Source organism: Mesoplodon mirus (assembly GCF_964341445.2).
Source record: "Mesoplodon mirus genome assembly, chromosome: 8".
In the NCBI taxonomy this organism is placed as follows: domain Eukaryota; kingdom Metazoa; phylum Chordata; class Mammalia; order Artiodactyla; family Ziphiidae; genus Mesoplodon; species Mesoplodon mirus.
The window spans coordinates 17,766,114-17,780,271 of record NC_138984.1 but is presented as its reverse complement, the minus strand read 5'-3'; positions in this window follow the sequence as shown (position 1 = coordinate 17,780,271).

Genomic DNA, 14,158 nt, shown 5'->3' with positions numbered 1-14,158 from the left:
GATCTGTTTGATTTAATTACTAATAGAGTCTAAAACAATTTGACCATATTTCAGAATAAGGAGATAAAGTTCAGATATGATCCCAATTCATAGATCACTGAATTAAGAAATAACTGCTCTAGTGTTTCAGGCCATCTTAATAGTTAATTTGGGTCACTGTGTTGTCAGTTCCACTGAATGATGGTTGCTCAGTAAACATGAATTGAACTCATACCCCACAAAGAGATTGAACTCAAGAAAACAAGGAAATCAAGGTTAAACTTAATACCTTTTTATTAATTTTTTATTGCTGCCATAATAAAATACTATAGAGTATTTTACACAACAGAATTTTTATTCACAGTTTTGGAGGCTGGAAGTCCAAGATCAACGTGTCAGCAGTTTTGGTTTCTCCCAAGGCCTCTCCCCTTGGCTTGCAGCCATCTTGCTGTGTCCTCACATGACCTTTCCTCTATGCATACATACACACCCCTGGTGTGTATACACACCTCTCTTCTTATAAGGACACCAGCCATATTGGATTAAGTCCCCATGCTTATGACCTCAGTTTGCCTTAATTACCTCCTTAAAGGCCCTGTCTCCAAATATAGTCAAATGTGTGTTAGGACTTCTACATAGGCATTTTGGAGGAACACAGTTTGGTCCATAACAATCTCCATGTTACAGTAATATTCATATATAAGAGTATAGATTAAATAAGAAAAATACTAAGCTATGAAATTTCTGTTCTTAAGTTTTATAAACAAGATAGAAGATATTTTTGTAAACAGGACATTAAAATCTCATGATTCAGTGATAAAGATTTGAGGAAATGAGGTAAAATAGAAAATATGTGAACATGCTTTGGAGTTTAGAAAACATGATAGAAGCATTATATGCATTAACATTCAGGCCTCCTAAGCTTTCTTTTAACTTCCTTTCTGGTGATGTGTGCTTGGGCAAAGACTTTACACCTTAGTGTGGATCTAACTCCACATTTTTTTTCTCCCTTAAAGATGATTTCTTAATAAAATTACTAATTATAAACCTTTGCCATCTGGTAATGGGTTTTGAGGGCAGGAAAACTTCTAAGCCCACATAAATTTATTTTGCCTGTAAGATAAATTTAGTCCCTGTAGCAGAGATTTCAAGGGCAGGATGTGTGTCCTAGACCCCAAAGGAGCTGAGAAAGGGAACCTAGGTATGCAGAGGCCATGGCTGTTAGAAAGTAGTCAGAAAATGCAATGAAAATTTAGACAAAAAAATAGCAATATGGCATACAAATATAGATTTTTGGAATCTCATTCTTGAAAAGAACAGTAAAATCTATTTCAGCCACTCAACTCATGCCTGAATATTCTCTCATCTAGATTTTGACCTTTTGCAAAGGGTATAAATCTATCAACCATTGTTACAATCTGGCCCACATCATGCATATGTGTGCCACCCAGAGTTTTAAATTCCTTTGATTTTTCTCCTTTACATTTTTTTTAATTTGGGAAATTTACTGTATAAATTTGGATATCTAGCTTCCCTTGAAAATTTGAGAATATCTGATTATATCACAGGCTCATGAATCTGGAACTGAGCAGAAGTTACATCTTAAAAGGGCGTACACTCTCCTGTTCATCATAGTCCCAATACCTTTTTTCACCCATGCATGTTATCTACTCAGACCCAGTGGCCATTAGAATTTATAATCCTTTGATGTCTCAGTGATAGGGAATTTCCACATCTGAAGACAGCCTGATTTTTCTCTGAACCATTCTCCTGATACGCCTTCCCTCCGATGATTCTAAACATTCCATTCCTTTGTACCAAAGAGGAGAAATTATTGGAAACTTTCCCCAGCTTGACCTAACTATTAAAATATATTTCTTATTTGGGAGAATTTATGCAAATGAAGTATGTTGTATAGGGAGAAAGGATTGTGTCAGTTCTTCTCAGAGCCAAGCCCATTGTCATTTGTTATTTGCATATAACAAGCTCTTGGAAACTTTATCATGGTCTAGAATACCTGACCTCATATGGTCTTTGCTAGTATCACCATTGGATCTGACATAAGGTCCACCCTAGCTTTTCTCTAGCTGGAGCTTTCACCACTGTGTAAGGGGTCTTCTGGGTCGAGGAGGCATGGCTACCCACAGCAACCCTCCCTATTCCCCCTATTCTAGACCATGCCCCTAGAATCCCTTGCCCCAGTGCCTAGAGTCACTCCCCAGGCCTATGAGGGTCTACTCTCTGGTTTGTCCTTTGAGGGCAGACTGAGCCACCACTGTGCATACTCCTAGGCCTGAGGGGTTCCAAACGTTAAATATTTGAAAGGGGGATGTGAACATGTGTTCTGGGGCATCCACACATATGAATAAGGTCTTTTGTGGAGTGGGACAGAAAAGAAAAAGGGAGGATCTGGTTGGGGCCAAGAATTTCCGGTTTTAGGCTTTTTCTGGACCCACAAATGTTAAGGATGGCCTCGGAACTCACCCACCGTTCCAACTTCCACTCCTGCCTCCCTGCCTCCACTCACCTCTAGTTGGACACATGTTCTTCCTGACCCTCAATCAGATCAAACTCGCTGCCTTTGTATATGTTGTTTCTTTTGCTTGGATCATACCTTCCCTGATTATTTCTGTGGCTGGCTTCTTCGAGTTATTCAAATCTGAGCTTAAAAACCATCTTTTTTTCTGGACTTTCCTCCCTATTCTGAGTCATTTTCCTTATAGGCCATTTTATAATCTGAAATGATCTTTTAAAGGCATTACCTATGTATTATTCACCTCTTCCTACTAGAATATAAACTCCATGAGAGCAGAGTATTGGTCCTGCCTACCATGATCTCCCTAGGACCTAGCACAGAGTAATGCTCCATAATATTTGGTTAATAAATGATTGGGCAACTGAGCAAATAAATATTTTTTATCTCTGCACAGTATGAAGACTACCACATGTAAAGTTAAAAATAAAGTTTCATTGTCGACATTAATCAGGATAGGCTAGGTTAAGCTGCAATAACTCTCAGGTTAGGCTAGGTTAAGCTGCAATAACTCTCAGGTTTAAAACAGCTTTTACTTCTCATTCACCCTATTTCACCATTGTGGGTTAACTAGGGGCCTGATCCTGTCATGTTCTTATTCTGGGACCCAGACTGACAGATTCTTCCTTATCTGGAACAACACTGATTGTCATGGCACAAGGGAAGAGGGGAGGTAGCAGAGCATTGGCTGGCTCTTAAAAGTCTACCTGGAAGTAACCCACAGGGTTTTGCTTAGATTTTATTGGTCAAAGCAATACATGACTGTGCCTGACTCTAAAGGGGGTGCCTTGAAGGAGAATGAGAAACATGTGGTGAACAGTACCAATCGTGACCATGTTTCTACTCGACAGATCTCCTCCCACACTGTTTATAGTATATATAGGATATTATATTTATAGGATATTTTTCTTAGCATAGACACAGCTTAAGCTTCTGATACAAGTCATCTCAGTTGAAAATGGTCATTAGTATTACAAAAATATATATTTTTAACAAAGCTGAATCTCATTAAAAGGAAAGGCTGTTTTCCTACACATTAATTTTGCCCTATTTTAGTTTAAAAAGATTTTTAAGTCTTTCAAATTGGTAATAACTTTGCATCTGATTCTTTTGCCCGTTTACATGTGGTTGCTCCCACTGATATGGTTAAAATAAAATGATAGAAAATCAAGTGTGTTATTCCCCTGCATACATATGGTTCCATAATGAAAGTATTCCTGCTATGAAGAATAAGTTTGCATATTGCAGCTGATCGCAACTGGTGAAAACAGAGGCTCTATACGTCTTTTTTTTTTTTTTTTTGGTTTTATTTATTTTATTTTTTTTCTTTTTATTAGTTTCTGCTTTATAACAAAGTGAATCAGTCATACATATACATCTGTTCCCACATCCCTTCCCTCTTGCGTCTCCCTCCCTCCCACCCTCCCCATCCCACCCCTCCAGGCGGTCACAAAGCACCGAGCTGATCTCCCCGTGCTCCGCGGCTGCTTCCCACTATCTATCTACCCTATGTTTGGTAGTGTACATATGTCCATGCCTCTCTTTCGCTTTGTCACAGCTTACCCTTCCCCCTCCCCATATCCTCAAGTCCATTCTCAAGTAGGTCTGTGTCTTTATTCCCGTTTTACCCCTAGGTTCTTCATGACATTTTTTTTTTTAATTCCGTATATATGTGTTAGCATACGGTATTTGTCTTTCTCTTTCTGACTTACTTCACTCTGTATGACAGACTCTAGGTCTATCCACCTCATTACAAATAGCTCAGTTTCATTTGTTTTTATGGCTGAGTAATATTCCATTGTATATATGTGCCACATCTTCTTTATCCATTCATCCGATGATGGACACTTAGGTTGTTTCCATCTCCGGGCTATTGTGAATAGCGCTGCGATGAACATTTTGGTACATGTCTCTTTTTGAATTATGGTTTTCTCAGGGTATATGCCCAGTAGTGGGATTGCTGGGTCATATGGTAGTTCTATTTGTAGTTTTTTAAGGAACCTCCATACTGTTCTCCATAGTGGCTGTACCAATTCACATTCCCACCAGCAGTGCAAGAGTGTTCCCTTTTCTCCACACCCTCTCCAGCATTTATTGTCTCTAGATTTCTTGATGATGGCCATTCTGACCGGTGTGAGATGATATCTCATTGTAGTTTTGATTTGCATTTCTCTAATGATTAATGATGTTGAGCATTCTTTCATGTGTTTGTTGGCAGTCTGTATATCTTCTTTGGAGAAATGCCTATTTAAGTCTTCTGCCCATTTTTGGATTGGGTTGTTTGTTTTTTTGCTATTGAGCTGCATGAGCTGTTTATAAATTTTGGAGATTAATCCTTTGTCAGTTGCTTCATTGGCAAATATTTTCTCCCATTCTGAGGGTTGTCTTTTGGTCTTGTTTATGGTTTCCTTTGCTGTGCAAAAGCTTTGAAGTTTCATTAGGTCCCATTTGTTTATCTTTGTTTTTATTTCCATTTCTCTAGGAGGTGGGTCCAAAAGGATCTTGCTGTGATTTATGTCATAGAGTGTTCTGCCTATGTTTTCCTCTAAGAGTTTGATAGTTTCTGGCCTTACATTTAAGTCTTTAATCCATTTTGAGCTTATTTTTGTGTATGGTGTTAGGGAATGATCTAATCTCAAACTTTTACATGTCCCTGTCCAGTTTTCCCAGCACCACTTATTGAAGAGGCTGTCCTTTCTCCACTGTACATTCCTGCCTCCTTTATCAAAGATAAGTTGGCCATATGTGCGTGGGTTTATCTCTGGGCTTTCTATCCTGATCCACTGATCTATCTTTCTGTTTTTATGCCAGTACCACACTGTCTTGATTACTGTAGCTTTGTAGTATAGTCTGAAGTCAGGGAGCCTGATTCCTCCAGCTCCGTTTTTCGTTCTCAAGATTGCTTTGGCTATTCGGGGTCTTTTGTTTTTCCAAACAAATTTTGAAATTTTTTGTTCTAGTTCTGTGAAAAATGCCAGTGGTAGTTTGATAGGGATTGCATTGAATCTGTAGATTGCTTTGGGTAGTAGAGTCATTTTCACAATATTGATTCTTCCAATCCAGGAGCATGGTATATCTCTCCATCTATTTGTATCATCTTATACGTCTTTAATGGAGGTTATTTCTCAAACTTTTGACAAGTGGGGTGTCTCTCACTTTCTCCTACAATTAAGTCAGAAATCCTTGATTTCAAGCTTGAATTCTGCAGACGGAAACAGCATCTTGCAGGTTGCCTTTTAATTTATTATCTCTTGTGTCTCCTTTTTCTCTCTCTGCCTGTCTCTTCCTAACTTCCAGTTATCTGTTCATTAGACTCTGTGTAAACAATTTGGGTGTTTGTAAGGGATTTAGATAACTTTCATTAAAATTCCTGCATATTTTGCAAAAAAAAAAAGAATTAAATCAGCACTTAAAGATTGTCCATTTGAGATCTTTATTTTCCCATCTTTTTTTTTTTTCAATTTAGGAAATAGCTTACTTATTTTTAGTTATTACAAGCTTTTGGATCCAAGAGAACAAGAAAGAATTTCTTGGAAGAAGAGTCCTTCAATACTTCTCTGTTTGATCAGAGGACTAGTTGGCTCTACATGACTAGCCGCCAGACGGTTCCAAGAAGCATCTAAATTATTGTTTTTGGTCAAACTATTGGATGTGGTCTATTTTTATAGGTGATATCCAGTAGACCCCAGAACTAGGCTTATTCTAAATAAGAATTGGAGAAATAGGCCATGATGAGAGGGTTGTCATACATCGTTTAAAGACAGGTAATTCCTTATAATATTCTTAGGAATACTTGCTGTCCATGGCAAATCAAGTATTTATAAGTATGCCTTACAGGTTTCCATGGAAAACTTTCCCATTTATATAGAAAAACAAAGAGGAAAGGGTAATTAAAATCTATTGAGCCTCCATATGTGCTAAGCACTATAGTATATGCTTTACCTAATTCATCTCATTTAATCCCTCTCTCAGGAACCCATGAAACACGGATTATGGTCATTTATCTTTTCTGTTTTATCCAAAGAGTAAGTGTATCTATCACAGAACTTTGCAGAGTAAGAAGCCAAAGGGGTCCATCTAGCAGTCTTAGACTTAAGAAGAAGGAAGGTGTCCCTGGTGGTGTCTAAACAGTTAGGACATCCATGCATGTGCCATTGTTATTAAGTCTTGTCCTGGAATATTAGATTAACCAAGGATTTCTGATATAACTCTATTACTTTATCACGTATAAGTTTCATAATAGTTGTGTAAAATTATAGCCAGGTAGAGACAAATATTTGTTGTTTTATTATTGAATTTGTTGATTTGTATTGGTAATACTTTATAGTATTTAATTTAAAATATTTAAAATACAACCAAAACAGTATCAATTATGACCCTGCCACTAAAAAAGAACTAATTATTACACATTGAAGTATTTTCTTCCAGTTTAATTTTGTGTATAGTATATAATATTTACATTATGTACATTTCAGTTTCTACAAAATATAGATTTCACCATTCATACAGTTTTGTATTCTCCTTTCTTCATTTAAAATTTCATAATGAGCATTTTTGCTTGACATTATTAATCAAATATATAATTTTAATAGTGTGTTTTTCCATTTATGAATATACAATACTAAATATAGCATTTTCTCCATTGTTTCAGAGATGCTGCCTTTTGTGTGTGTGTGTGTGTGTGTGTGTGTGTGTGTAGGAGAGAGAGTTAAACAAAGGTACTTGTTCTTTACCTATTCCTTTAGGTATTCTCAGTTTCATTCCTGTAATAAGTCAGATTTCCAAATCATATATTTTAATTTCCCATGAAGGTGTCATTTCTGAATCATGCTTTAGTATTTTTTCTGCAATGATGATTAGGACTCTACATAAAAAAAATAGCAATGTGAAAAACATTGTTGTGTCTTCAATAAAACCATCACATCAAGGAATTATTCACTGTATGGATAAGGTCTGTGAAGTATATTCCTATTAAATATTGGGAATGAAGAAGAGACTGCTTCTCCTGAATAACAAGGGTACTTTCTTTGACTCGCTAGTTTTGCTCAATGCATCTTCCTCTTCCCTTAGGGTAATGGGAAGCAGACCTGGACTGCGTGCACAACTATAGCAAATATTTGTAGTCTAGATCTGCATGGTAGTCATTAACCACACGTGACTATTTGAATTTAAATTAATTAAGATTAAATAAAATTAAAAATTCGTTTCCTCAGTCACACTAGCCATATTTCAATTGCTCAATAGTCATGTGTCTCTGTTGTCTACTATATTGAAAACCACAGATATAGAATATTTCCATCATTATAGAAAGTTCTATTGAACAGCACTCATTTACATTATGGATCAAATTATAAATTTCTAGCATCCTATACTTTTTTACATCTTATGTTAATTTAAACTATCTACATGATTAGTTACTTCTTATTGCATGCTACCTTCTATTGCTTTTAGAATTAGGTTGTATATAAATTGCAAATATGTGATTAAATCTATCCTTTCATAATATATTACCATCCTATCATAAGTTTTTATAACGTTGACACCCAACCATTAGGAGATGGGTTACTAGGCTTACAAAAGAGATTAAACATTTTATTATATCTAGAATTTGTAGATTTACATGGTCACATTTGTATGGGCCCTGTCTACCTATATTATTATGACCCTCCCATCCTCACTACCTCCCACCACACCTCAATGCAGTCTCATTTTCTACACTGTTAATAATAAATGTGACTAAGTACAAACCTTATTCAGGATCATTACAGTAGTGCCAGAAATTATGAAGGGGCAATGATTCTGTGCTTCTGCTTCTGCCATGCTACCTGTGTCACACTTACCAATAGCCAGAACTGCAGGTGGGTGAATACCAGAGAGAGCTTCAGAGAAAAGCAGTGTCAGTTTTGCCTGGATAACATGGAATATTTTTATGCCATTTGGGACATTTAGGCTCAGATTGAAAATCTGAAAGCCACATTCATATTTTAGAATTTTAAATCACTTATATCTATAGTTTCTACTGATTTGAGAAGGATTTGAATTAAATAACTCAATAGTACATCTGCTTTAGGGCTGGTGATGGCATTTTCAAAAAGCTTGGGTATAAATAAAGCAAACATGCATTTCCTAGGTCTAACTATATAGTCATAGAATGCTTAGCCATAAATCAGTGTGGACCACTTTAATTTCATTCCTTGCCTACATAATCAAAACATGAAGCTCCCTTTTCGTTAACACATAATTCTTCTCAATCATTACATAAATTGCCATATTTCTTTATAACAAAGTAAATGCCTAGGTTCAGCTGCGATTTGCAGATTGTGTAAATTATTAGCCATATGGTTGTTATATGCCATTCTGCTTACAAAATATGTGTTTTAAGTAAATACATCTATGACTATGAGAGAGGGTTATTCATTACTATTTAGATGCTTTAAATATCTTCTCTATAGCAAGGGCAAGCACTTCCAGCTGGGTTGTATCATTTGTCCCAAATACTTTTTTTCTTCATGGTTTTATCATTCCAACCTACAAAAGTGGATAAGGATGGGCCTTCATAAGGATAGCTTCATACCATAGCTATTATTTACTATGAACATATGTATTTTTGAGGCCATTTATTTTTTACCATTTTCAACAGTTATTTGGCTGAAATTTTCATTTGTTATATCTCCTGGGTGCTGACATGTCATTGACTGTTTGATGTACCTCCAAATTAATAACCTTTATGGGGGGGGTAACTTCAATAAAAGTAACTGAGATTCATAATGAGATGGCAAATACTTTATTTCTTTGAAAGAGAGAGCTGTTTTGTTTGGTAAACAACTTTGTTGAAAACTTAGAGTTGCTGCCCAACAATCTAGCTTACATGGGCTTCAAAGGCACTGAATCTTTTAAAGGTGTGTGTGTGTGTGTGTGTGTGTGTGTGTGTGTTGAAGGTTGGATATGGAGGGGTGATGAAGCTCTTCATACAGACAAAACTATCTTGAGCTTAAGAGGGGAAACCTTGGAGACAGTGAAAAAGTAAGAAGAGATGCCGAGAAGGGCATACAAGATGAGAGTAGTCTAAACCCTTCCAATTTTACTCTCTCATATCTCCCCCAAATCTTCAGCAAATTCTGCATGTTCTCAAAAGTCCTAGTGGGAGAAAAAATTTTGTGGAAATTGATGGAAAAGCCAAAGAGATTTTTATAGACATCGATAGACTTGGGGTACCACTAAATAATACCTTGAGATACAAATGCCAGAGTTAGGACAGCTATGAAGTATAAGTCCAAGAATCAGTGCCTGTTGATACCTGTAGACCTATCCATTCATTGCATGAATGCATCAATCAGTTTAGTTATCTATGCCCCTATCGAGGAAATTTAGTTCTTGCTAGTATTTTTCCAGTAAAATCAATGCTACAAAGAATTCCTATATATGTCTCCTTGAGCACACAAAGCTTCTCTAAAGAATGTACCTAGTAGCGCCATTTTCAGTTCATGAGAAATTTATGAGGCATTTTCAAATTGTCCTCCAAAATAACAGTATATGGTGTGTTCCAAAACATAGTATAAATGTTTGCTTTGATTTTCAGCATATGAAAGTTCTTATTTACTCTCATTTTTGTGAACAAATGACATTATCATTCTGACTGGGTATGGAGTGCTGTCTTATTGTTTTAGTTTGTTTTTTACTGGGTGCTAGTGAGTGGGAAACTTTTCTCATATATATTGACCATTAAGTTTCTCTATTCTGTGTATTGCCTCAATTTTTCTTTGGCAGGCACTGTTAATCATCTCCCTCCTAGCCATTCTTCACTTATTTACCAACAGATTTTTATTTTATTTGAGATCTCAATATACCCAGTTAAACTTATTTCCTATTTTCCCTTTAGGCTGGAGGTGGTCACATGACCCAACTCTGGCCAACGGGAAGTAAGTGTAAGTCACTGGGAATTTCAGACAAGCTTTTTTTTTTTTTTTGCGGTGCGTGGGCCTCTCACTGTTGTGGCCTCTCCCTTTGTGGAGCACAGGCTCCGGACGCACAGGCTCACGGGCCCAGCTGCTCCGTGGCATGTGGGATCTTCCCGGACTGGGGCACGAACCCGTGTCCCCTGCGTCGGCAGGCAGACTCTCAACCACTGCGCCACCAGGGAAGCCCCCAGACAAGCTTTTAAAAAGATGTGTATTTTGCTTTTAGCCCCTGGAACTTCCCTTCTGTTTTTTTTATTCTTTCTTTTTCTGGAACACAGACAATGCCTGGAGGAAGGGAAGTAGTCTGTGATAATGTAAGAAGAAAGTCTACTGAACAGGGGAGAAGCTGAGTCCTTGATAATCTCTTCAGGTGGCTGCTCCTTGCTGACCTCTGGTTTTGTGAGGAAAACCAACCCATTTTGGCTTAAGCCTCTCTCATTAAATTTCTGAGGTAGCAGAATTCCAACTGAACTATCAAAATATCTTGTACCCATTTTTAATGAGCTTGTTTTATTTTCTTATTGATATCCTAGAGTTCTTTATATGTTCCAGATGGAAATCTTTTGCCAGTTATATTTCCTACAAATAGCTTCTCCCCAAGACAGGGATTTTTGTTATGGCTTTTTTGCTAATTTCACCATGGCTTCTGGAAAAATCACCTTCCCTTTTTAGGTCATGGGCCCATCGTCTGTAAAATGAAAGGCAGAGAGTCTCTAAGGTCTGGTCTAGCCCTATATTCCATAAGACCATGAATTTGTGCTTAATAAACACATCTCTGAACAGCAGGGCAGAGCAGTGTGGTTCCTACAGCCCTTCATCTTGATAAACCTCTTTCTGCCCTGCCAGACAGATCACACAATCCAGACTGATTCCTTAAGATGCTATTTACAAACCATTCTTGCTAGCTTTAGAGTGATCCATCTTTTTGAGCACGTATAGAAATAGCCTTGAAGACATGGAGTTGAAAATTTTCTTGTGTTCCCCAAGAGAAAAAAAATGGGAAAACTAAAAAAAAAACACTATCATATTTCAGTACATCTCCATTAAACTAAATGGACATAAATTGTCAACAGAACTTGAAGAGAGCATATTCAATTGATATGTAATAGGAGGAAACGGCGAGTAATTCTTGATAGATTTCATCAATATTCATTGTTATTATAAAAAGGAAATCTATTGAAGTAAATTAGTTTGCTAGCTGTCAAGTTTGGATTTGCTTTTAACATGGATTGTGGAGAAATAGTAAAAGACAAAAACAAACCAAATAACAAAACAGCAGATAGATCATCTTGAATGTTCTCTCAAGATGGCTTGTTTTCCATTATTACTGTGAAGAGAAAATGTTGATTTTTAAACTGTGGAAGACATCCCTCTACATTTCATTTTTTCCTTTGTGTTTACATAAAAGCTCAGGCAGAAAGGATCATGAAAAACATCTGGGATGAAACTGGGAAAGTATCTCTTCTAGAGTCAGCACCATTCTGGACATTAGCCCCCAAATGCCAGCTCTTACATGATTATTAGTTCTGCTGAAGGGCTCTACACTAACTACTGTTTCTTTATTACTGTGCTCTGAAAGGGAGGAGCCTGCCAAGCTGTTTAGGGCTGCATCTCTGAGGTTGGTAACAGGTACATGAGGACCCACTGCATAAATCTACTAACCTCATTCAAGAAAATGATATGTGTGACTAAGTGAAATCTTAAATTCATTGAGGAAAGTAAAACCACAAAACAGAGCTTGTTAATCCTTCTTGCTCTTCCCTTATCCTGCCTGTGGAAAATCTAAGAGCTGCCTGCTTTATCTTACCCTTCATTCCTTGATTCATTACATTTCTTTATTTTAACTCAAAGGCCCTCTGGGCCCTAAAGTTTTCTAGAGCCTAATTAAGGAGTCACTAATTTTGCCACTGAGTGAAAGGGATGAGAAGTCCTTGATCTTCGAATGGCAGGGCTGGGTCTTTCCTCTTCCATTTCCTCCTTGTAATTTATAGAGGAGGGCCACTGGGCTTCTTTCTTAGCTAGCTGCAGGCTCCTACTCCTGCCTTCCCCATCCTTGCAGCAACACTGACTCACCTCACACCATGCACACACTTGCCTTCACTCCTTCAGGGCCACCCATACAAAGCAGACCTACCCAGGAGACCCATAACCCAAGACCCTCTTGGGGCATCTTGTTTCTCCACTGTGGCTACTAGGAGCTACTCAACCATTCTCCTTGATTCTGAATTTCATATACTTAAGATTTTCTCTTGCTATTAGGGAAACGGCTTTCTTTATCTAGTCACGTGGTTTGATTAGGCTGGAAACATCAGGCTGGAGACAACTGATGTTAATTTATTTGTATTCTTGATAATGTAGTTAAATCCACAGCCCCTGGTCTAGCCTTGTCATAGTTGCACCTAGACCTGGAGCAACCCCTCCTTATAAGTCTTGGGCTCCAGTGCTACTCTGGCCCTCATCCCAGGCTTTTTCCTCACTGATGAAGAGGGCAGTCTCAGTATATACCCACCCACTGCATCCCATCTGTATTTCATCTTCTCCCCTTTCTCCCCTTGCTTCCTGTTGTCTATCAAATATAAATATGTTCACCTGAACTACAATTTTGGCCAGATTTCAATGATTTCTTTTCTGTGTGTGTTTTTGTTTGTCTAGTAGGGTAGTAATGATTTCCAAGCTATTTCATAAGAGATCTTTGCATGAGTTTGTTGAGTATATTGATTCTTTTTTCTCTTGGAATGGTGTAGTAGACCGTTTACACCCCATCCTATATTTTTGTACCACCTGAGCTTATCAGGAGTACTGGTGGAGTGTTTCCAGTTCATTAGAACGTTTTTGATGTCTGTTCTGAGATGTACATATAACTTGATAAAAAAACAAAGCAACACCCCCACACAAAAAATGCTTGGTTTACTTTGTCAAGATAATTTGTTGAGTAGATTAATCCTTTCATTCCTTCCCCATAAGTTAACATCTCATAGATGCCATATTTGGTTTCCATGCTATCTGGTCTTATGATAAAAGCAAAACAAAAACTTGGAATGTGTACTATGTGAACAAAACAAATGAAGATTTTTGTCCACATGGAAAGGCTATTCTCCTCCATTTCTCCATCATTCTAATTGTGCACCAGAAGTACATGTTTTCCATTACAGTAGTTTTATAGTCAGCTTTTATATCTGGTAAGGCATTCGCAATCTTAGCCTTTTTTCAAATGATTCTAAATCATTCTTACCTATGAATTTGTAAAACGTACATTTAGAATAATTTTGCTTTCAGAACCATCACATCAAGGTATTAGTGAGAACTAAGTGAAGCCCATTGCATTAGAAAGAGTGATCACTCGTAAAATTTCGTCTTTACCTTCTGTTAAACATAGGTATTTATCTCTCTTTATTGAAGGATTTTACTCAAGTGTTTTATTCAGAGTTCTTCATAGAAACAGAACCAACAGAATGTGTATATATGTAGAAAGAGGTTTATTATAAGGAACTGGCACAGAAGATTATGGAGACTGGCAAGTCTAAATATGCAGTGTGGGCTGGTGTGTTGGAGATCCAGGAAGAAGCCCATGTTCCAGTTCCAGTCTGAAAGCCAGCAGTCTAGATACCAAGGAGAGCCAATGGTGCAGATAAAGTCTGAAGGCAGTCTGCTGGACAATTCTCTCTTGCTTAAGGAGGCTGATCTTTCT